Source organism: Oryctolagus cuniculus, chromosome 3 (genome assembly GCF_964237555.1).
Source record: "Oryctolagus cuniculus chromosome 3, mOryCun1.1, whole genome shotgun sequence".
Lineage (NCBI taxonomy): Eukaryota > Metazoa > Chordata > Mammalia > Lagomorpha > Leporidae > Oryctolagus > Oryctolagus cuniculus.
Window position 1 is genome coordinate 16,143,975 of NC_091434.1, and position 25,102 is coordinate 16,169,076.

Below are 25,102 nucleotides of genomic sequence, written 5' to 3' on the forward strand. Positions count from 1 at the left end.
TAGAAAACTATTTGGATTTGTTAACAACTATGTTTTCATAAACTGTCTATTAAAAATAATAATTCAACAGTGCTTAAAAGTAACTAAGGCTGAAATTTGATGTGTTACCTTATTTAGAAAATGCTCTCTTACTTAGACTCCAATACAATAGTATTGGGGGACTTCAGTACTCCACTTTCAGAAATAGACAGATAAACTCGACAGAAAATTAACAAGGAAACAACAGAGTAAATCAACACTATAGCCCAAATGGGTGTAACAGATATCTACAGAACTTTCTTTTTTTTGTTTTTAACTTTTATTTAATGAATATAAATTTCCAAAGTACAGCTTATGGATTACAATGGCTTCCCCCCATAACATCCTTCCCACCCGCAACCCTCCCCTACCCACTCCCTCTCCCCTTACATTCACATCAAGATTCATTTTCAATTATCTTTATATACAGAAGATCAATTTAGCATATATTAAGTAAAGATTTCAACAGTTTTCACCCACATAGACACATAAAGTGTAAAATACTGTTTGAGTACTAGTTATAGCATTAAATCACAATGTACAGCACATTAAGGACAGAGATCCTACATGGGGAGTAAGTGCACAGTGACTCCTGTTGTTCACTTAACAAATTGACACTCTTGTTTATGGCATCAGTAATCACCCTAGGCTCTTGTCATGAACTGCCAAGGCTATGGAAGCCCCCTGAGTTCACTGACTCTGATCATTTTTAGACAAGGCCATGGTCAAAGTGGAAGTTCTCTCCTCCCTTCAGAGAAAGGAACCTCCTTCTTTGATGACCCATTCTTTCCACTGGGATCTCACTCATGTAGATCTTTCATTGAGGTTTTTTTTTTCCCCCAGAGTATCTTGGCTTTCCAGGCCTGAAATACTCTCATGGGCATTTCAGCCAGATCCGAATGCCTTCAGGGCTGATTCTGAGGCCAGAGTGCTGTTTAGGACATTTGCCATTCTATGGGTCTGCTGTGTATCTCCCTTCCCATGTTGGATCATTCTCTCCCTTTTTGATTCTATCAGCTAGTATTTGCAGACACTATTCTTGTTTATGTGATCCCTTTGGTTCTTAGTCCTATCATTACGATCAATTGTGAACAGAAATTGATCACTGGGACTAGTGAGATGGCATTGGTACATGCCACCTTGATGGGATCGAATTGGAATCCCCTGGTATGTTTCTAACTCTACCGTTTGAGGTAAGTCAGCTTGAGCATGTCCTGAATTGCACATCTCTTCCCTCTCTTATTCCCACTCTTATATTTAACAGTGATCACTTTTCAGTTAAGTTTCAGCACTTAAGAAGACTTGTGTATTGATTACAGTATTCAACCAAAAGTAGAACAAACAAAAAAAAATACTAAGAGGGATAACATATTAAGCTGCTCATCAACAGTCAGGGTGAGGGCTGATCAAGTCACCGTTTCTCGTAGTGTTCATTTCACTTTAACAGGTTTCCTTTTTGGTGCTCAGTTAGTTGTCACCTATCAAGGAGAACAAGTGCTATTTGTCCCTTTGGGATTGGCTTATTTCACTCAACATAATGTTTTCCAAATTCCTAACAGGGATCACTTTTCAGTTAAAATTTAAACACCTAAGAATACTTGTGTGTTAATTACAGAGTTTAACCAATAGTACTAGAACAAAAAAAAATACTAAAAGGGATAAAGTAATACATTGTACTTCAACCGTCAGGACAAGGGCTGATCAAGTCACTGTTTCTCATAGTGTTCATTTCACTTCAACAGGTTTCCCCTTTGGTGCTCAGTTAGTTGTCGCCAATCAGGGAGAACATCTGATATTTGTCCCTTTGGGACTGGCTTGATTCACTCAGCATGATGTTTTCCAAATTCCTCCATCTTGTTGCAAATGATTGGGTTTCATTGTTTTTGACTGCTGTATAGTATTCCATAGAGTACATGTCCCATAATTTCTTTATCCAGTCTACTGTTGATGGGCATTTGGGTTGATTCAAGGTCTTAGCTATTGTGGATTGAGCTGCAATAAACATTAATGTGCAGACTGCTTTTTTGTTTGCCAATTTAATTTCCTTTGGGTAAATTCCAATCCTACATTTAAAGAATTTACATTCATCTCAGCAGTACATGGAACTTACTCTAGAATTGACCACATACTAGGCCATAAAGCAAGTCTCAGCAAATTCAAAAGAATTAGAATCATACCATGCAGCTTCTCAGACCACAGTGGAATGAAGCTGGAAACTAGCAACTCAGGACTCCCTGGAGCATATGCAAACACATGGAGACTGAACAACATGCTACTGAATGAACACTGGGTCATAGAAGAAATCAAAAGAGAAATCAAAAATTTTCTGGAAGTAAATGAGGATAACAGCACAACATATCAAAACTTATGGGACACAGAAAAAGCAGTGTAAAGAAGAAAGCTTATAGCAATAGTTGCCTATATCAAGAAATTGGAAAGGCACGAAATAAATGAGCTTTCAATGAGTATCAAGGATCTAGAAAAACTGCAGCAAACCAGACCCAAATCTAGTAGGAGAAGAGAAATAATTAAAATCAGAGAAGAAATCAACAGAATTGAATCCAAAAAAAATTACAGAAGATCAGGAAAATGAAGAGCAGTTTTTTTAAACAAATAAACAAAACTGACACCCCATTGGCCCAACTAACTAAAAAAATAAAAGACCCAAATTAATAAAATCAGAGATGAAAAAGGGAATGTAACAACAGACACCACAGAAATAAAAAGAATAATCAGAAATTACTACAAGGACTTGTATGCCAGCAAACAGGGAAACCTATCAGAAATGGATAGATTCCTGGACACATGCAACCTACCTAAATTGAACCAGGAAGACACAGAAAACCTAAACAGACCCATAACTGAGACAGAAATTGAAACAGTAAAAAGTAAATCCAAACAAAGAAAACCCCAGGACCAGATGGCTTCACTGCTGAATTCTACCAGACATTTAAAGAAGAATTAACTCCAATTATTCTCAAACTATTCAGAGCACTTGAAAAAGAGGGAGTCCTCCCAAATTCTTTCTATGAAGCCAGCATCACCTTAATTCCTAAGCCAGAAAAAGATGCAGCATTGAAAGAGAACTACAGACCAATATCCCTGATGAACATAGATGCAAAAATCCTCAATAAAATTCTCACCAATAGAATGCAACAACACATCAGAAAGATCATCCACCCAGACCAAGTGGGATTTATCCCTGGTATGCAGGGATGGTTCAATGTGCACAAAATTCAATGTGATACACCACATTAACAGACTGCAGAAGAAAAACCATATGATTATCTCAATAGATGCCGAGAAAGCATTTGATAAAATACAACACCCTTTCATGATGAAAACTCTAAGCAAACTGGGTTTGGAAGGAACATTCCTCAATACAATCAAAGCAATTCATGAAAAACCCACGGCCAACATCCTATTGAATGGGGAAAAGTTGGAAGCATTTCCACTGAGATCTGACACCAGACAGGGATGCCCACTCTCACCACTGCTATTCAATATAGTTCTGGAAGTTTTAGCCAGAGCTATTAGGCAAGAAAAAGAAATTAAAGGGATACAAATTGAGAAGGAAGAAATCAAACTATCCCTCTCTGCAGATGATATGATTCTTTGTTTAGGGGATCCAAAGAACACTACTAAGAGACTATTGGAACTCATAGAAGAGTTTGGCAAAGTAGCAGGGTATAAAATCAATGCACAAAAATCAACAGCCTTTGTATACACAGGCAATGCCATGGCTGAGGAAGAACTTCTAAGATCAATCCCATTCACAATAGCCACAAAAACAATCAAATACCTTGGAATAAACTTAACAAAGGATGCTAAAGATCTCTACGATGAAAATTACAAAACCTTAAAGAAAGAAATAGAAGAGGATACCAAGAAATGGAAAAATCTTCCATGCTCATGGATTGGAAGAATCAATATCATCAAAATGTCCATTCGCCCAAAAGCAATTTATAGATTCAATGAAATACCAATCAAAATACAGAAGACATTCTTCTCAGATCTGGAAAAAATGATGCTGAAATTCATATGGAGAAACAGGAGACCGAGAATAGCTAAAGCAATCTTGTACAACAAAAACAAAGAAGGAGGCATCACAATACCAGATTTCAGGACATACTACAGGGCAGTTGTTATCAAAATAGCATGGTACTGGTACAGAAACAGATGGATAGACAAATGGAACAGAATTGAAACACCAGAAATCAACCGAAACATCTACAGCCAACTTATATTTGATCAAGGATCCAATTCCAATCCCTGGAGTAAGGACAGTCTATTCAATAAATGGTTTTGGGAAAATTGGATTTCCACATGCAGAAGCATGAGGCAAGACGCCTACCTTACACCTTACACAAAAATCCACTCAACATGTAATAAAGACTTAAATCCACGACCCAACACCATCAAATTATTAGAGAACATTGGAGAAACCCTGCAAGATATAGGTACCAGAAAAGACTTCTTGGAAAAGACCCCAGAAGCACAGGCAGTCAAAGCCAAAATTAACATTTGGGATTGCATCAAATTGAGAAGTTTCTGTACTGCAAAAGAAACAGTCAGGAAAGTGAAGAGGCAACCGACAGAATGGGAAAAAATACTTGCAAACTATGCAACAGATAAAGGGTTAATAACCAGAATCTACAAAGAAATCAAAAACTCCACAACATCAAAACAAAAAACCCACTTAAGAGATGGGCCAAGGACCTCAATAGACATTTTTCAAAAGAGGAAATCCAAATGGCCAACAGGCACATGAAAAAATGTTCAAGATCACTAGCAATCAGGGAAATGCAAATCAAAACCACAATGAGGTTTCACCTCACCCCGGTTAGAATGGCTCACATGCAGAAATCTACCAACAACAGATGCTGGAGAGGATGTGGGGAAAAAGGGACACTAACCCACTGTAGGTGGGAATGCAAACTGGTTAAGCCACTAAGGAAGTCAGTCTGGAGAGTCCTCAGAAACCTAAATATAACCCTATCATACAACCCAGCCATCCCACTCCTTGGAATTTACCCAAAGGAAATTAAATTGGCAAACAAAAAAGCAGTCTGCACATTAATGTTTATTGCAGCTCAATTTGCAATAGCTAAGGCCTGGTACCAACCCAAATGCCCATCAACAGTAGACTGGATAAAGAAATTATGGGACAGATACTCTATAGAATACTATACACCAGTCAAAAACAATGAAATCTGGTCATTTGCAACAAAATGGAGGAATCTGGAAAACATCATGCTGAGTGAATCAAGCCAGTCCCAAAGGGACAAATATCAGATGTTCTCCCTGATTGGCGACAACTAACTGAGCACCAAAGGGGAAACCTGTTGAAGTGAAATGAACACTATGAGAAACAGTGACTTGATCAGCCCTTGTCCTGACGGTTGAAGTACAATGTATTACTTTATCCCTTTTAGTATTTTTTTTTGTTCTAGTACTATTGGTTAAACTCTTTAATTAACACACAATTAATCTTAGGTGTTTAAATTTTAACTGAAAAGTGATCCCTGTTAAATATAAGAGTGGGAATAAGTGAGGGAGGAGATGTACAGTTTGGGACATGCTCAATCAGACTTGCCCCAAATGGTGGAGTTGGAAGCGTGCCAGGGGATTCCATTACAATCCCATCAAGGTGGGATATACCAATGCCATCTCACTAGTCCCAGTGATCAATTTCAGTTCACAATTGATCATAGTGACAGGTCTAAGCGTCAAAGGGATCACACAAACAAGACTAGTGTCTGCTAATACTAACTGATAGAATAAAAAAGAGAGAGAACGATCCAACATGGGAAGTGGGATACACAGCAGACCCATAGAATGGCAGATGTCCTAAACAGCACTCTGGCCTCAGAATCAGCCCTTAAGGCATTCGGATCTGGCTGAAAAGCCCATGAGAGTATTTTAGGCATGGAAAGCCAAGATACTTTGGAAAAAAAAAAAAGACCTAAATGGAAGATCTCTGCGAGTGAGATCCCAGTGTAAAAACGGGGCCATCAAAAAAGGAGGTACCTTTCTCTGAAGGGAGGAGAGAACTTCCACTTTGACTGTGATCCTGTCGGAATAAGATCAAAGTTGGCGAACTCAAAAGTCTTCCATAGCCTTGGCAACTCATGACTAGAGGCTGGGGAGATTACTGATGCCATAAACAGGAGTGTCAAATTGTTAAGTCAATAACAGGAGTCACTGTGTACTGACTTCTCATGTGGGATCTGTCCTTAATGTGTTGTCCAATGTGAATTAATGCTATAACTAGCACTGAAACAGTATTTTACACTTTGTGTTTCTGTGTGGGTGCAAACTGATGAAATCTTTACATAATATATGCTAAATTGATCTTCTGTATACAAAGAGAATTGAAAATGAATCTTTATGTGAATGGAATGGGAGTTGGAGCAGAAGATGGGAGGGTTGTGGGCGGGAGGGAAGTTATGGGGGGGGGGACACCACTGTACTCCACAAGCTGTACTTTGGAAATTTATATTTATTAAATAAAAGTAGAAAAAATAGAAAAAGAACAAGAAGGATGATATTTAAAAAAGGAAAAAGTTGTCTTAATTTGGAGACTTTTAACAGGTTATGTCAAAATGTAAATCAAGGAAATAAACAGATGGAAAATGTCACACGTATAAAAATATGTTCTTGATAAGAAATGTTAAGAAGGAGAGTTTTTTTTTTTTTTTTTGATAAAGAAAGGACATGGTTTGTAAGAATTACTTTATCCTAGGGGCCTTCGCTGTGCCTCACTTGGTTAATACTCCACCTCAGGTGCTGGCATCCCATATGGGTACCAGGTTCTAGTCCCGGCTGCTCCTTTTCCAGTCCAGCTCTCTGCTGTGGCCCAGGAGTGCAGTGGAGGATGGCCCATGTGCTTGAGCCTCTGCACCCACACGGGAGACCAGGAAGAAGCACCTAGCTCCTGGCTTCAGATCAGCGCAGTGCTGGCCATAGCGGCCGTTTGGGGAGTGAACCAATGGAAAGAAGACCTTTCTCTCTGTCTCTCTCTCTCATAGTCTATAACTCTACCTGTCAAATAAAAAAAAAAAAGAATTACTTTATCCTAATGGCTAGTTTACTCTAGACTGGGATGGAAATGATAGAGAGTTTTAAGTAAGTTGAAGAATGTGTGTGGAATTCACAGAGGCTTTGACAGAAAGAATTTTTTGGATACAAAAGCTATTAATCTATTTCATTTTGACATAGAAATTGATCCTCTGTTAAAGCAATGAGGTTTTGCAATACATGTTAGTGAATATTTTTAAATTGTCTTAAAAATCTGTTTAAAACCTGTAGCATCTCCTTTTTGATATTTTTGTTTGAATGATGATCTTCTGTCAGTTTTCTAGCCAGCTCCAATAAGTTATTCTCTCTTCTCTAGTGCCACTCTGTTAAAACTGTTCCAAATTATGGGATTTGATTCAATGCAGTAGCTCTTAAGTTTAAGGTTTTGTTTCTGATTTTTGGAACAACCAAAGAGACACAGATTTTTGTGTTCTGTTAAAGTAATCTATTACATTCTCTTAATGTCTCTGTTAGGTTCTAATTGTTTAAAAACACGGAGTTTTTTTAAAGAGTTATTGTTGGTTTAAATATATGCTTATTCTAAAACATTTGAGTAATCACCTTGTAACAATGATCAAATTGGGTCTATATCATGGCATTATGTTAAGGGACCTTATTTCAACCAGATAACTTAAGCCTTCTTTACATACATACTTGACAGGCTTCCAAAAAAATATCGAAGTTCCAAAATATTTGGGCTTCGATATTTCCAGTTGGTCCCCTGAAAATGTCAGAGGATATGTTTCATCTTGTAGAGACATCAGCTAACCAGGCTATTTGGATAATATTACAGATACTGTCAAGATGTGAAGTGGTGATAAATTTTAAGTTATGCTAATATAAAATGCTATTGATGCAAATGTCTGAAAAGTCTAATGATTTTGTGTTATTCAACATGATGGTTATCATAATGAGAAAGGCCCAGAGGCCTAAGAGGGTTAAATTTTTTGTAAAATCCTACAGGTGCTTTTGAAAATACTGTGTGGAGTAAGCAAGTGCCTCTTGGTGATTAATGAGCTTACAGTTTTAAATGTGGCTATTTAAAGCCTTTTGTCGTTCACAGTTTTTTTATTTATTTATTTATTTTATTTTATTTTATTTTATTTTTTGACAGGCAGAGTGGACAGTGAGAGAGAGAGACACAGAGAAAGGTCTTCATTTTGCCGTTGGTTCACCCTCCAATGGCTGCCACGGCTGGCGCGCTGCGGCCGGCGCACCATGCTGATCCAATGGCAGGAGCCAGGTGCTTATCCTGGTCTCCCATGGGGTGCAGGGCCCAAGTACTTGGGCCATCCTCCACTGCACTCCCTAACCACAGCAGAGAGCTGGCCTGGAAGAGGGGCAACCGGGACAGAACCGGCGCCCCGACCGGGACTAGAACCCGGTGTGCCAGCGCCACAAGGCGGAGGATTAGCCTATTGAGCCGCAGCGCCGGCCATCTTTCACAGTCTTGTATATCAGATTTGCTGCTCATAAAACTAAACAATGTTGGTTCTGTGTTTAACCATCCTCCTATGGGTTCTGATGGACTTTTCCAGCCACTTCTATTGTATTCAGTACTTTTGGATGGTTCTGTAAACAGATAAAGCCAATAATATACTACAGGTTCCATTTGAGAGAAAGTATAGTTAATCAAGGTTACTAAGAGCAGAACGTAATTTGAATCAATTCATAATTTAAAAAACAGTTAAAATTTTAAAAAGTTATTACTGAAACTGCTTTATTGTTCTATCTTGTATAGTATGTTATACATGTATACATATTGTATGTCTACATGGGAAAATTGATTAAGAACTCTGTTTTAACTGGCTTATCGATAAAAGCTTTTTCATAAATTTAAATGGGTAGATTAATTGAAGATACATTTTGATTCATGTGACCTGAATCTCTGTATCAGATGTTTTAAATTTGTCAGTAGAGGGCCGGCGCCTCAGCTTAGTAGGCTAATCTTCCTCCTGCTGCGCCAGCACCCCTGGTCCTAGTCCTTGTTGGGGAGCCAGATTCTGTCCTGGTTGCTCCTCTTCCAGTCAAGCTCTCTGCTGTGACCTGGAAGTGCAGTGGAGGATGGCCCAAGTGCTTGGGCCATGCACCCGCATGGGAGACCAGGAGGAAACACCTGGCTCCTGGCTTCGGATCCGTGCAGCGTGCCAGCCAGGGAGGCCATCTGGGGGGTGAACCAACAGAAGGAAGACCTTTCTCTCTGTCTCTCTGTCTCTCTCTCTCTCTGTGTCTAATTCTGCCTGTCAAAAAAAATTGTCAGTAGAAAGAAACTAAAAATATTTTTATATGTTTACGCTTGAGTTTATTGGTCAAACAAGCTACACCATGATAGATATTTAAGAAATGTTTTCCAAATGCATGTATTCCTAAAATTTATAAAAGGCATTGAAGCTTCCATTAAACAGTTTCATAAGTTGGTATCTAATGGTTGAAATTGTTTGCTAAGTTTTAGTTTGATTTTGCTGTTGTCAGTAACCTGAGACTTGCTCCCTCATATCTCTATCTAAGCCTGACTTTTGCCTCATTTCTTTATTCCCTTCAAGATGGGATGTACAGTTTGATTTTTAGATCTTATAAAAGGGATTGCTAACATTTTCTGTAATAATAGCATAGCCAAAATGAGAGCTTAAATTACGATTTCATGGCTAGATTTACTTTTCCATGGGCACAGTAAACAGGCAAAACCTCCCTTTCAGACAAAACAAAGGAAGGAAAAGGTATAAAGTGAGGACAAAGCTTTCCTCATGGGCATTGTCTACCTCACATAAAAACCACTATGAGAACATGCTTGTGACTGTATGCTTCTAGTTTAGCCCAAAGATTAGAGATGGGATTTGAGCACCCCCATGACTTGCATCCTCTGGTCTACTTTAACAAAAACCAGGAGGAAAAGAAAGCTAGGCAGCAGAAGCAATGTAAAGAGAGGTGGCAGACCTATTAAATGTAGCTCTGTACAGTGATCTGCCATCAAGGAGACTCAACAGGCCAGTCCACTGCATTGGTTTATATGGTAAGCCTGGGCTTCAGCAGAAGTCAGCTTATGAAGAGCCCTGGCAGCTCTGCCAGCCAAGAGTTGCATCACTGGAAATGGAACTGCCCTGGAGTTGAAGGATGTCCAAGTCAGAGCAACAGATCTTGCTGACTCTAAGGTGAAAAGCTCTTCACTCAGCCCAGCTTCCAAAGTGACCACTGGTACTGAGGGGACAGCCAGTAGGATCAGTGACATTGAGGCAGAACTGTAAATTTCCTATTAGAGATGCCAAGTGCCTTTACCTAGCCAACTTTCCTCCCAGGCCAGGTAGGTAATGGAAGTCAACAGGGTGCTTTCCCCAAGGAGGTTCACACCTCCCTTAGGATGTACCCCATGTGAAGAGATAGATAGCGCTGGGCCTCATAACTGGCAAGGCCTTAAAGCCCATTAGCTTATTATCAGGTCCCTTCTGTCCATTTCTATTGGCCTCTCAATTGAAAAACTTAGTGGTGGTTTAGATAGATCCTTTCTCAGATCCTCCAGTAATGACTCTGTCCTTTGTTTACACCCTATCTAGCCTACTTGGGGCCTTATTCCTTTGCAATCATAGCCTCTACTCTAACATCAATGGCTCTACTCCTGACCTGTGTGTATCAACGGTCCTCTCCCTCACTTAATGTTGTATGATTGTTCAGAATTTCTCTACAGACAAACCCCTCTACTTGCAAGAGACAAGCAGCCTTTCTCCTAGTCTTAGGTGAGATCAGCTTCAAATCACACCCTTCAAACAGTCTTCACAAGGATTCAGAGACTCCCTCATTTCCTCTCCTTTATGAAATACTCTCATTACTTGATTAATGCCACTCAGGATCATTGGTTGCTGTTCTCACTCTGTCTTTTATACAACTAAGTCTAAGTGTTTACAGGAGGTGATAATGGTACAAACCAAAGCCTTCACCAAGCAGGTGGTCAACCAAATGCTGCTACAGGGATATACTCAGCTCCCCACCCAGGAGACAGTGGCTTGAGACATCGCCCCATGCCATCAGAGTACCTGGTCACCCAATGTTAGCAGGAAGTAGCTCTAAAGACAGATCATTGTCCCTTCACCCCTTCTGGAATTTTGGGTTGATGTAATCCCATACAACTCTTGCTTTATTAAAAACAAAAGGTGGGGGGATGTTAGTAAAACAGTGCGGTCTTATCTGTGGCATGATCTATGCCTTAGACATCATCCTAGGCTCTGGCCCCCACAGCCATTGCTGGAAGTCAGGTCACCACATGGCCCAACCACAGGTGTCAGCTCCACCTCCACCCTAATGGGATTCACTGCTCCTACTTCCCTGCCCGTCCTCCAGCAAATGTTTAACAGGAGCTGTTCCTGAACACGTGCCCTCCTGATCTCTCTCTTTTATGCTCTCCTCCTCTCTTACTCTCTCGCCCTCTCCCCCTGGCCTGTCAGACTTCCCCCACCTGACAATAAACTTTTCCTCTAACTCCGGTGTTTGGTGTGCTTGTGGCAGCCTTACAATACAGACCTTCAGGTCTTCTAACGTTGTACAGGAATCCCAGGCTCAGCCTACTCTCATTAAGTAGACCTAGGCTCTGCCTCACAGTCCCAAACATGGTGTCATGGAGCCCCCTGGTTTGCTAACTTGTTTGCTTCCAGGGAAGCTCCGGCTCCTAATGTTCTCTTATCACCCATGCTCGAATTCTGAGCCCACGAAAGTTTGTCTTCCTTTCCTCTATGCTCAATAATGCGCTGAAGAGTACACTTGTCAGAGCATCTACTCTTCCAAAGGTGGAATTGCCATAAGAATTATTCCATTATATTTTTTAAAGAGAAAGAATTCTGAATGTGTTTACTTAGAACTGAACTGAGGTGTGAGACTTGGTATTCCAATGATATTCTGAGCAACAGTAAGGTATTATAGATATAAAACTAGCATTCCCTTTCTCTGACCAAGATAGTACTGTAGGACCAAGTGTCTACCTTTAGCCAAGCACTGTATATGACTTGTGATTATCGTTGTTGTTTGTGTTTGAGTTTAGTATGGGTTAGGTGGTTTGGCTGTCTTATATTTTATTTTCAGGCATTCCAACCCCTCAGGCATACGTTCCTGGCAAGAAATCCTAGAATTCATTCTGTCATTTTTCTTCCTTTACTTTGTACCTTTAGAATGAAACTTGGAATTTCTCAAGGTTTTAAAATCATTCTGAAGTTTTATAAAGACAGTAATTCAGAATATACTAAATGTTCTTCCTTAGTAGAATGTGGATATAATGAACGATTTTGTTCAAGCCACATTCGGATAAATAAAGAGACTGCTTATAATACACCAGTGACCAAAGGAATTTCTTTCAGTCATTAACTGAATCCAATTTCCTCAGTGTTCTTTCTGTATATCCAGAGATTTCCAACCTCACCTAGCATTCCTAAAATTCCCCGGCAGATTAAAAAGAAGAGATCACCAAAACCAGAAAAGGTAACATTTCCAAAGTAATGAAATAAAACCAAATCAACCTTTTAAAAAATCAGAAAAGTCATACCAAATTTTTCATTAAAAAATATTCCTCAGTAGCTCAATTTGGAATTTTTTCCTAAGGCTAGTCATTGCAATAATGCTTTGTTCCTAAGAGTCAGCTTAAAGTCTCAAATTTAAAACCTCATACTTGGAGCAGGCATTTAGCCTAGCAGTGAAGATGCCTCCTGGTAGGTAGTAGTGACTGCACAAGCAGTTTTGTTCCTGACACCCACAGGAGAGACATGGATTGTGTTCCTGGCTCTTAGCCCCAGTCCTGGTCTAGTCCTACTATTGCAGGCATTTGGGGAGTGAACCAGAAGATGGAGCATTCTCTCTCTCTCATATTTTCAAATAATAAAATTTTTAAAATATTTTAAGAATTCATTCTTTCTGTGAGGAAAATTCACAAGTATGGATAGATTGTGGTGCCCTGCCTACCACAGCACATAGTACAACTTTGCACTTTCATCCCAGCCCTGAAGAAGAGCCCATAAACATTCCAAGTAATTCCGTTCACACTACCCAAAGCCCAGAACCCTTTGCAAAGAAATGTCAATCAGGAATATAGTCATTCTTTCCTTTTCAGCAAACTTCATTGCTACTTAGATTGAAGTGCTTCAACTGTCTGTGTAAGCAGCCAATCCTGTCACCAAAGTTTTGCATTTTGTGGTAAAATCAAGTTACAACCTCCCAGAGTATAAAACAAAGTGTTATTTAAAGTTTAAAATCTCATACACACAGTAATGAAATTTGTCAGTTAGAATGTCATGCATTTAAATTAAAAGACATAAAGACACTTCCAAAAACATTTACTCAGAATTCTATATATTCTATTCAACAAAATCCCAAATTATGATATTAGAATATAACCTTTCATCAACATAAAGTGGGTACAGAATTTCAATTTTGTGAGTGGTATTTGATTATATGCTTTTTGGCAGCAACAGCCAGAGCCAGGAGCCAGGAGCTTCTTCCATGTCTCCCACATTGTTACAGGGGCCCAAGGACTTGGACCATCCTCTGCTCCTTTCCCAGGCACATTAGCATGGAGCTGGATTGGAAGTAGAGCAGCAGGAACTCGAACTGGCACCTGTATGGAATGCTGGTTCTGTAGGCCAGGGCTTTAACATGCTGCACCACAGCACCTGCCCCTGACTCTGATTTTTTTCTGCTAATTGTCAAAAATACATCAGCAACCAGTTAAAAAATAGCAAAATGGATATTTTTTTTCTTCTAGTGCCATTGGTTGAACTCTGTAATTAACACACAATTATTCTTAGGTGTTTAAATTTTAACTGAAAAGTGATCCCTGTTAGGAATTTGGAAAACATTATGCTGAGTGAAATAAGCCAATCCCAAAGGGACAAATAGCACTTGTTCTCCTTGATAGGTGACAACTAACTGAGCACCAAAAAGGAAACCTGTTAAAGTGAAATGAACACTACGAGAAACGGTGACTTGATCAGCCCTCACCTCACTCTGACTGTTGATGAGCAGCTTAATATGTTATCCCTCTTAGTATTTTTTTTTGTTCTACTGAATACTTCTGGTTGAATACTATAATCAATACACAATTCTGCTTAAGTGCTGAAACTTAACTGAAAAGTGATCACTGTTAAATATAAGAGTGGGAATAAGAGAGGGAAGAGATGTGCAATTCAGGACATACTCAAGCTGACTTACCTCAAACGGTAGAGTTAGAAACATACCAGGGGATTCCAATTCAATCCCATCAAGGTGGCATGTACCAATGCCATCTCACTAGTCCCAGTGATCAATTTCTGTTCACAATTGATCATAATGATAGGACTAAGAACCAAAGGGATCACATAAACAAGAATAGTGTCTGCAAATACTAGCTGATAGAATAAAAAAGGGAGAGAATGATCCAACATGGGAAGTGAGATACACAGTAGACCCATAGAATGGCAGATGTCCTAAACAGCACTCTGGCCTCAGAATCAGCCCTTAAGGCATTCGGATCTGCCTGAAAAGCCCATGAGAATATTTCAGGCATGGAAAGCCAAGACACTCTGGAAAAAAAAAAAAAAAAAAAAAAAAACTAAATGAAAGATCTCCATGAGTGAGATCCCAGTGGAAAGAACGGGTCATCAAAGAAGGAGGTACCTTTCTCTGAAGGGAGGAAAGAACTTCCACTTTGACCATGGCCTTGTCTAAATATGATCAGAGTCGGTGAACTCAGGGGGCTTCCAGCCTTGGCAGCTCATGACAAGAGCCTAGGGTGATTACTGATGCCATAAACAAGAGTGTCAATTTGCTAAGTCAACAACAGGAGTCACTGTGCACTTACTCCTCATGTAGGGTCTTTGTCCTTAGTGTGCTGTACATTGAGATTTAATGCTATAACTAGTACTCAAACAGTATTTTTCACTTTATGTTTCTGTGTGGGAGCAAACTGTTGAAATCTTTACTTAATGTATGCTAAACTGATCTTCTGTATATAAAGATAATTGAAAATGAATCTTGAAGTGAATGGAAGGGGAGAGGGAGTGGGAAAGGGGAGGGTTGCAGGTGGTAGGGACATTATGGGGGGGAAGCCATTGTAATCCATAAACTGTACTTTGGAAATTTATATTCATTAAATAAAAGTTAAAAAAAAATAGCAAAATGACTTTAAAAGTTTAAAAAAGAGAGAATAGAATTATTGTTCAGTAAGCATCAGTTATATTTCGCGTGCCAGGCAGTTTATGTGCATTATTATAGACAATCCTAAGATTCTTGTAAGTGAGATATGAAAATCCCCAGTTTAACAAAAAAGGAAACTGACATTCACAGAGTTTAACAACTGTGCCAAGGGTTAGTAGTGGTCAATGATTTTCCTTCCGCGATTACATTGGCTCAAACACTACAGATAATCTTTTTAAATTGTTTCCTTTTACAATAAATCCTTAATACTTCACAACTGGTGCTTGAAAATAATTGAGAGTCCCAGAGCAAACATTGTGGCATAACAGGTTGAGCCTTCACTTGGAATGCCTGCATGCCATATCAGAGCGCCGAATTTGAGCCCCAACCTCTCTGCTTCTGACCCAGCTTCTTGCTAGTATTTCTGGGAGGCACTGGGTGATAGTACTTGGGCTCCTGCCACCTACGTAGGAGACCCTCATGGAGTTCTTGGCTCCTAGTTTTGGCCTGGTCCAGCCCTGGCTGCACCAGTTTTGGAGGAAGTAAACCAGCAATTGAAAGATCTCTCTCTCTCTCTCTCTCTCACACACACACACACACACACACAAACACACACACACACACACACACACACACTTCCTTGCTCCCTGGCACTCTACCTTTCAAATAGATAAATCAATTTTTTAAAATACCAAAATAAGTTAACATTATTCAAATGGTTAAAATCTAAGCTTTTCTTTTTCCTTGGAATTTAAAGAATAATAAATAAATTCTTTTTAAAAAAGAGAATTTAGTAATGTTTTCTTGATTAATTTCACTGCAGAGAGCAATCACAAAAAATATATAAGTACTTGAAACCATCTTCAATCTGCTATTTTGCATGTTTTCTTCTATATATGGATTTGCTCCATGAATTTGCTCAAATGCTTCGTGTTTACAGTATTGGCCTTAGGCACCTCATTTAATCAACTACCAATGAGATGAGAGCATTCTATAGTAAATGTTTTCTAAGTATACAGAATCAAATGAATGAAATAACAAAGCAGCAAGGAGAATAAGGCTGCATTTAGTGTGCTACAGAATAAGAGTATACAAGCTTCTAATCTCACTTTATAATGCCAATTTTATTAGCCCTATAAAAACCAAAATAAAAAATACACTTCTGTTAAAATAAGAGAATTCCAGAGAATATCTTTGAAGAAGCTGAAGGTAAACTTTGGAACCTTGTACAATTTTTGCAACTACTGATGGGGTGTTGACTCCCCCATTGCAGTGTCAGCAATGTCAGGCCATGGTTTTCCAGCTTTACAGGTTGAAATATGTATCCTCGAAAGTGACAACATGAATATTAATTGCTTGAAGCATTTTCTCATGTTTCGTATTTCCTTGTTTGAATACTCTGTGTCTTAATGCCATTGTTCTTCTGCAAAATTTTCACTTATCAATTTCTGGAAATGAGAAACTCAGAAAAACTGTTCCCAGAATTTCTAACACTGATCTCTTTGTTTAGAGTTGACACAAGATTGACAAGATCACTTGAAACCTATTTTTGTTACTATAAAATCTCTAGTTTGACACTTCACACACTAGCCTAAAGCCCTCCGTGTGAGTAGCTAGGTATTTAAATATAGACTCTATCCTGAGTGAAACAGAAAACAAACTGTCAATTTAATAGGACATAATCAAAGACATAAGGCTATTATTCATGGTTTATTTTAAATAATTCATCATTAGAAAAAGAAAGAAAATCTCATTGTTTTATTTTAAATAACTCATCATTAGAAAAGAAAGAAAATCTCCCCAAACGAAGACTCACTAGATATGACTCGAACCCCTAAGAGGCACAAATAACGCAGGTTAACCTGTCAGCTGTATTACTGTACTTCCGTGTGTAACTTTTTCTTCCCTGTGCAATTTAAAGGACAAGGGATGAAACAGGATTATCAACCTGTGTTAGGCAAAGGGCGTGGGGTGGAAACAGCCGGTGGTGCAGACTGTCACTCCCCCATTCGTGGAGGAACGACACTGGACCCTGCGCTGTTCTTTTGTCTGCTCGGCCCTTCCCGGATTTGCTGCTGGTCCTTCCCAGGTTGGCTGTCGACCCCTCCACCTCCGTGGAGGGACGGCTCCCCCTGCCACTTTCCCCACTTCCATGGAGGAGTGGCACACCGCCAGCCGGCTCTCTCAGGGGCTGCTCAGATGTTATCTGGATGTTCCTGGTGCATGTTGTCTCTCTCCTCCTTTATAGTCCTCTTCCACCAATCCCAACTCTGCTACCCACACGCCGAGCACGCTGCTCTCCTCCAATCAGGAGCAAGATCAGCTCCTGCAGCTCATCAGCCAAACTGGCGAGAGGCAGCTGTGTAGAAGTTGTTTACTCCTCTCCCAGCGCCATATTGTGGGAGAGCAGATGCATAGAATAAGTCTTAATTTCAGTAACTTAGTCTAGTCCGAGTTGCTCCCCACAGCGGACCCATACCCATCTGCAGAAAACAACAGGTACGGCTCAGGCCAGGCTGCTACCAGTTTAAAATGTTGGTTGCCATCTCCAAGTCGGCCATGGAGAAGCAACCAAGAAAATAGGTAGGAGAGAAGCCGGAAACCCAAACGGCACACCATAAATACCAACTGAATACTAATTCACCAGCAGTGGAGGCATCGAGGAGCATAAAATATGTCAGGTATGCAGAGAGCAAACAGCCAAGCCCCCAAGCTAAGTCTCTGCTGAGCCGTGATTGCCTCACCTGTCTGTGGATTAAACTCTCCTCCCACATCTGGAGACCAGATCGTGATCCACTACACACTCATGCACAGACACAGTGCTGAATGTGAAGAACGGGGCCAGGTGCTGCCTGCTACACAGCCATGTTCCTGTCCAGCGAAACAGACTCCAGCTGGCAAAGGTTATAAGACACAGACGAGGGTGATGCAGGCTGATAAAAGATGATAGCTGGCAAGGAGTGGCACAACACTGATAAGCCCTGACACACTTGGGGCACAGCCTCCAAATAAACAGAGCAAAACCAAGATACCAGCGAAGGGACAGACGTTTCCACAGCAATGGCGGGAGACCCTGGTCTAAGTACTTTTGATGATGGGAGGACACAAGGGGAACAGGGACCAGAACAGAGCTCCAGACTGGTTAGAGCTCACTGACCACACAGGAAACTCACTCTCCTCCAGGGCACAGGTGAAGCCACAACTCCACAAGGAAGTGTTTCCATGCATCCAAAAAGTTGATATAAGAGGGGCCAGCATTGTAGTGTAGGGGGTAAAGCCACCGCCTGCAGTGCTGGCATTCCATATGGGCACTGGTTTGACCCGGCTGCTCCACTTCTGATCCAGCTCTCTGCTATAGCCTGGGAAAACAGTAGAAGATGGGCGCAAGTGCTTGGGCCCCTGCACCTGCATGGGAGACCTGGAGGAAGCTCTTGGCTCCTTGCTTCTGATCTGCACGGCTCTGGCCATTGCAGCCATCTGGGGAGTGAACCAGTGAGTGGAAAACCTCTCTCGTTCTCTCTCTGTGTCTGTCTCTACCTCTCTGTAACTCTGCCTTTCAAATAAATAAAACTTTACAAAAATTTTTTAAAAAAAGAAAAGAAATAAAATCTCATGTAAAACCATAGTAACAATTATCAAGAAAACTTAGGAATTGATGATTCCTACACAAAGCTAGCACAGGAATTTCCACACATGTGTCTGCTTCAGGGCTCTAAAATGGAAGACATCCAACAAGTGAGAAATCAAATCAATTGAAACAGAGTATTTATATTCCTTCTATATAAAATAAGATGATATGATAAAATTGATTTTAACTGTAAGAAATTTAATGAATAAATATGGGCATTATCCTTTTCAAATGTGGAATTATATATACTTATTCTAGTGGTACTGCTGTGACCCATTGCATACTACTAGGCATTCCACTTCTCAAACTTTCTTCAAAGAAGGATTTGATGTATACACAAACATGCAGATACCAGCACCCATAGAACTAACACATTTATTTACAGAGTTATCTTCCATCTATTCAAAACATGTACTAGCCAGCTCATCCAACTTATGACCTGGAACTAAATTCAGCAAAAGTTTCTAAAAGTCTAAGTCTACCTTTTAAGTTATAACTCCAAAAGGAAAAGTCAAAAGGATTTTCAAGTTTGAAAATAAATTTTGGATCACAGGTATAATCCTCCAAAGTCCCACATTAAAGGCACAGTGATTTATATTCAGAGGTTCAGGCAAGGCTGTCAACTTAAAAAAATCAGTTACAAGCCAACCATATCTTCATGACAGAATAGGGTGAGGAAGAGTTCAAGGAATCTTTCTTAGGGCATATCAGAACCAAGAAACCAATCCACTGAAGTTTTAAAACATAAGTAATGCTAACCACAATTACTGGGCATGTATGGGTACACCGAAAGCAATAGAAGAGAGGGGGGATTCGAATAATCAAGATTTGTGTGTACAGCTACCATTGCATCACTCAAAGAGTACAGCCTATGAACTTGCAAATCATGTTAATTTTACCACATGTGGAGAAGAAACAAAGATTAGGAGATCCATTATGCTTCACTATAATGGTCTGCTCAGGATGTCACAGCAAAACATAGCAGATTGGGGGACTGACACAACAGAAATTTATTTCCTTATAGTTCTGAAGTCTAGAAGTCCAAGATTAAGGTGACATCATGGCAAGTTATGACTTTCCTCTTATGTTGCCTGCCTTCTCCTATGTCTCCAATGGGTTTTTCTCTGAGAACATGGAAAGAGAGTTCTCTGGTATCTCTTCCCCTTCATGTACGAAAACTAATGCTGTAGGATTAGGGTCCCTACTTTATAAATCTCATTTAATTTTAATTACTTCCCTAAATGTCCAATCTTCAAAAATATTTATATTCAAAATTCCGGCAAGATGGCGGAATAGGAAGGGAGCACACTGATAGTCTGGGGAGAGATAGTTTAATAAAAGTGGAGATACTGCAGGTTCAAGGAAGAGTAGGGGAGGAAACAGAAGAAGAAACTCTTCCGGAACGCGTGACTCACAGCGGACCTGCGTGGAGAGCATGGGAGCCCACAGTTCGGGACACCAGTGGCAGACTCAACACACCAGCACTGGAACACAAGGTGAGCCGAACCTCAATAGCCCAAGACACCGGCAGGCAAGCGGAGAGAGGAGACTAGAGGGAACGACCCCCCCGGGGGGGGGGAAGTTCACCAGGCTAACTGGAAGAGAGAGAGAGAGAAAAAAAAAAAAAAGGTGACTAGTACGGACACGGGTTTCTCTCTCTCTGCTCACCTCTCAAGGGCGAGCAAGACAAAGAGCAGGCGCCATCTTGGACATACGTCATAAGCAGAGCGACCTCAGGTCTGCACCGGCCCTGAGCCTAGCAGAAAAACCTGACTCTGGGCGGGGCGAATTAACAGGAGATTAGGACCTAGTAAATTTGTGGTGCTACTGAACTGAGACTGTGAAAAAAGAGACAGTGGGGGAGAGAACTCACGGAATTCACGTGACCACTCTCCAGAGATGATACAATTCCGTAACTTTGGCAACCCAGTGGGAGACTGAAGGAGAATTTGAGCCCACTCTGAGGGCCGAACAGATTCCCTGTGTGGTCCTTGGGAAAGAGCTTCCGATCTCTGGCTCCTGTGGGTATATCATTTGCCTGCTAACTACCTCCAACTTCGTTCAGCTGTGCAGAATTACTTACCTTTTGAATCAAAAAAAAAAGAAAGAAAGAAAGAGAGAGAGAGAGATTTACCACGCCTAACCTGGGAGTGTCACCTTTGGCACACCAAACAGAGCTCTCAGGCCACACCCATCTCAAGCCCTAAGGCTCCATCAAAAACAGATAGTCCACTTAATCTAGAGTCATAGTATAACAAGAAAAAGCACCACAGTGAAGAAACCAAATATCTCCAATATGCCAAATAACAAACGCAAAAACCGAGGTAATAAAAACAAGGAAGTCACCATGAAGCCCTCAAATGAAAAAGACACCCCAATTCAAGATTATGAAGATGATGACATAGAAGAAATGCAAGAAGCAGATCTCAAAAAATTGATAAGAACATTAAGAAGTTCTCAAAAACAAATTCTTGAACTACACAAATCCTTAATGGACAAGATAGAAAATCTCTCTCGTGAAAATGAAATATTAAGGAGGAATCAAAATGAAACAAAACAACTAGTACAACAGGAAACTGGGATAGTGACTGAAGTGAAGAATTCAATAGATCAAATGAAAAACACAATAGAGAGCCTTACAAACAGAATGGGTGAAGCAGAAGAGAGAATATCGGACTTAGAAGACAGAGAACAGGAAAGGATACAGTCAGACCAAAGAAAAGAAGAGGAAATTAGAAATCTAAAACATATTGTCGGGAATCTTCAGGATACTATTAAAAAACCCAACATTCAGGTTCTAGGAGTTCCTGAAGGCATGGAGAGGGAGAAAGGATTAGAAGGCCTTTTTAGTGAGATATTAGCAGAAAATTTCCCAGGTTTGGAGAAGGACAGAGAAATCCTAGTACAGGAAGCTCACAGAACCCCTAATAAACACGACCAAAAGAGATCCTCACCACGGCACGTTGTAATTAAACTCTCCACAGTGAAACATAAAGAAAAGATCCTAAAATGTGCAAGAGAGAAACGTCAGATTACTCTCAGAGGGTCTCCAATCAGACTCACAGCTGACTTCTCATCAGAAACTCTACAAGCTAGGAGGGAATGGGGAGATATAGCCCAGGTACTAAGAAAGAACAACTGCCAGCCCAGAATATTATATCCTGCAAAGCTATCATTTGTGAATGAAGGTGAAATAAAGACTTTTCATTGCAAACAGAAATTGAAAGAATTTGTTGCCACTTGTCCAGCCCTGCAAAAGATGCTTAAAGATGTGTTACACACAGAAACAAAGAAACACGGTCATCAATATGAAAGAAGGTAAAGGAAGGAAACCAAGGAAGGAAAGCTCACAGCAAAAGATCACAGGGAATTCAAAGCATATATTAGAACTTATCTTTGGCAAATGGCAGGGCAAAGTTACCACTTTTCATTAGTCACATTGAACGTGAATGGCCTGAACTGTCCAGTTAAAAGACACCGATTGGCTGATTGGGTTAAGGAACAAAACCCATCTATTTGCTGCTTACAAGAAACACATCTTTCCAACAAAGATCCATACAGACTGAAAGTGAAAGGCTGGAAAAAGGTATACCATGCCAACGGAAATGAAAAAAGAGCGGGCGTAGCCATCTTAATATCGGACAACATAAACTTTACCACAAAAACTGTTAAGAGAGACAAAGAGGGACACTATATCATGATTAAGGGATCAATACAACAAGAAGATATAACAATTATCAATGTATATGCACCTAACTACAGGGCACCAGTTTATCTAAAAGATGTATTAACGGACTTAAAGGGAGACTTAGACCCCAATACAATAGTACTGGGGGACTTCAATACTCCACTCTCAGAAATAGACAGATCATCCAGACAGAAGATCAACAAGGATACAGTAGATTTAAACGACACTATAGCCCAAATGGATCTAACATATATATACAGAACTTTCAATCCTACAGCTAAAGATTTTACATTCTTCTCAGCAGTACATGGAACCTTCTCTAGGATTGACCACATACTAGGCCATAAAGCAAGTCTCAGCAAATTCAAAAGAATTAGAATCATACCATGCAGCTTCTCAGACCATAAAGGAATTAAGGTGGAAATTAGCAACTCAGGAATCCCTAGAGCATACGCAAACACATGGAGATTGAACAACATGCTCCTGAATGAACAATGGGTCATAGAAGAAATCAAAAGAGAAATCAAAAATTTTCTGGAAGTAAATGAGGATAACAGCACAACATACCAAAACTTATGGGACGCAGCAAAAGCAGTGTTAAGAGGAAAGTTTATATCAATCGGTGCCTACATCAAGAAATTGGAGAGGCACCAACTAGATGAGCTTTCAATTCACCTCAAGGATCTAGAAAACCTACAGCAAACCAGACCCAAATCTAGTAGGAGAAGAGAAATAATTAAAATCAGAGAAGAAATCAATAGGATTGAATCAAGAAAAACTCTACTTAATATGACTGGTTTAATTATGTGATTAATACACAGTTATTCTTAAGTGTTGAAATTTAACTGAAATGTGATCCCTGTTAAACATAAGAGTAGGAATAAGAGAGGGAAGAGATGTATAATTTGGGACATGCTCAAGCTGACTTGCCCCAAATGGTAGAGTTAGAAACATACCAGGGGACTCCAATTTAATCCCATCAAGGTGGCATGTACCAATGCCATCTCACTATTCCAAGTGATCAATTTCAGTTCACAATTGATCATAATGAAAGGACTAAGAGTCAAAGGGAGCACATAAACGAGTCTAGTACCTGCTAACACTAACCGATAGAATAAATAAAGGGGAGAGTGATCCAACATGGGAAGTGAGATACTCAGCAGACTCATAGAATGGCAGATGTCCTAAATAGCACTCTGGCCTCAGAATCAGCCCTAAAGGCATTCGGATCTGGCTGAAAAGCCCATGAGAGTATTTCAGGCATGGAAAGCCAAGACACTCTGGCAAAAGATCTCTGTGAGTGAGATCTCAGTGGAAAGAACAGGTCTTCAAAGAAGGAGGTACCTTTCTCTGAAGGGAGGAGAGAACCTCCACTTTGACTATGACCTTGTCTAAACAAGATAAGAATCGGAGAACTCAGAGGGCTTCCATAGCCTTGGAAACTCATGACTGGAGCATAGGGAGATTACTGATGCCATAGACAGGAGTGTCAATTGGTAAAGTCAACAACAGGAGTCACTGTGCACTTACTCCTCATGTAGGATCTCTGTCCTTAATATGCTGTGCATTGAGATTTAATGCTATAACGAGTACTCAAATAATATATTTCACTTTGTGTTTCTATGGGGGTGCAAACTGTTGAAATCTTTACTTAATGCATACTAAACTGATCCTCTGTAAAAAAAAAAAAAAAAAGAAATTATCAACTCCCAACTTGACTCTCACTGGGATTAAACATGACAATAGGTCTGATCTGATTTCATCATCATTTAAAAAAAATCATCTATTATTTTTCACTTTATGTTTCTGTGTGGGAGCAAACTGTTGAAATCCTTACTTAATGTATACTAAGCTGATCTTCTGTATATTAAGATAATCGAAAATGAATCTTGATGTGAATGGAAGGGGAGAGGGAGTGGGAAAGGGGAGGGTTGTGGGTGGGAGGGACGGTATGGGGGGGAAGCCATTGTAATCCATAAATCGTACTTTGGAAATTTATATTCATTAAATAAAAGTTTAAAAAAAATTTATATTCAGAGTTAGGGCACCAATATCTGAATTTGCGTAGAACATAGTTCAGTCCATCGTAGGTGTCATTCTCACTTTATGAGACTTTCAGATGAGATTTGAGTACAAAATTGCATTTCCTGTTAATCCATTCAGAGAGCTCAATTCTGAAGTTTCAGTATATTCATTACATTGCATACTTCCTAATATCAAAAGACCTTTGGCCTCAAAGACTTTAGAAATAAAGGCCTCTGGGGACTTATCATAGCTGATCCTCTATTAGTTCCTGTGGTCACACACTATTTAGATAATGTATATTTACCCTGTTAAAATAACCTAAACTCAGAGAATCTTGAATTTGAAGCACTGAAGATCTATATCAGTTTCTGAAGAAGTTCCAAAGTAGCTGGGAAAAAAGGCACTAAGCAAATACTGAGCACATTAGTGGATCAGGCTTTGATTTTCTGTGGAAAATACTTAGAACATATGTCATAATGTATCCACACTTCCAAGCATCTATGGATGTTCTCGTGGTTCAG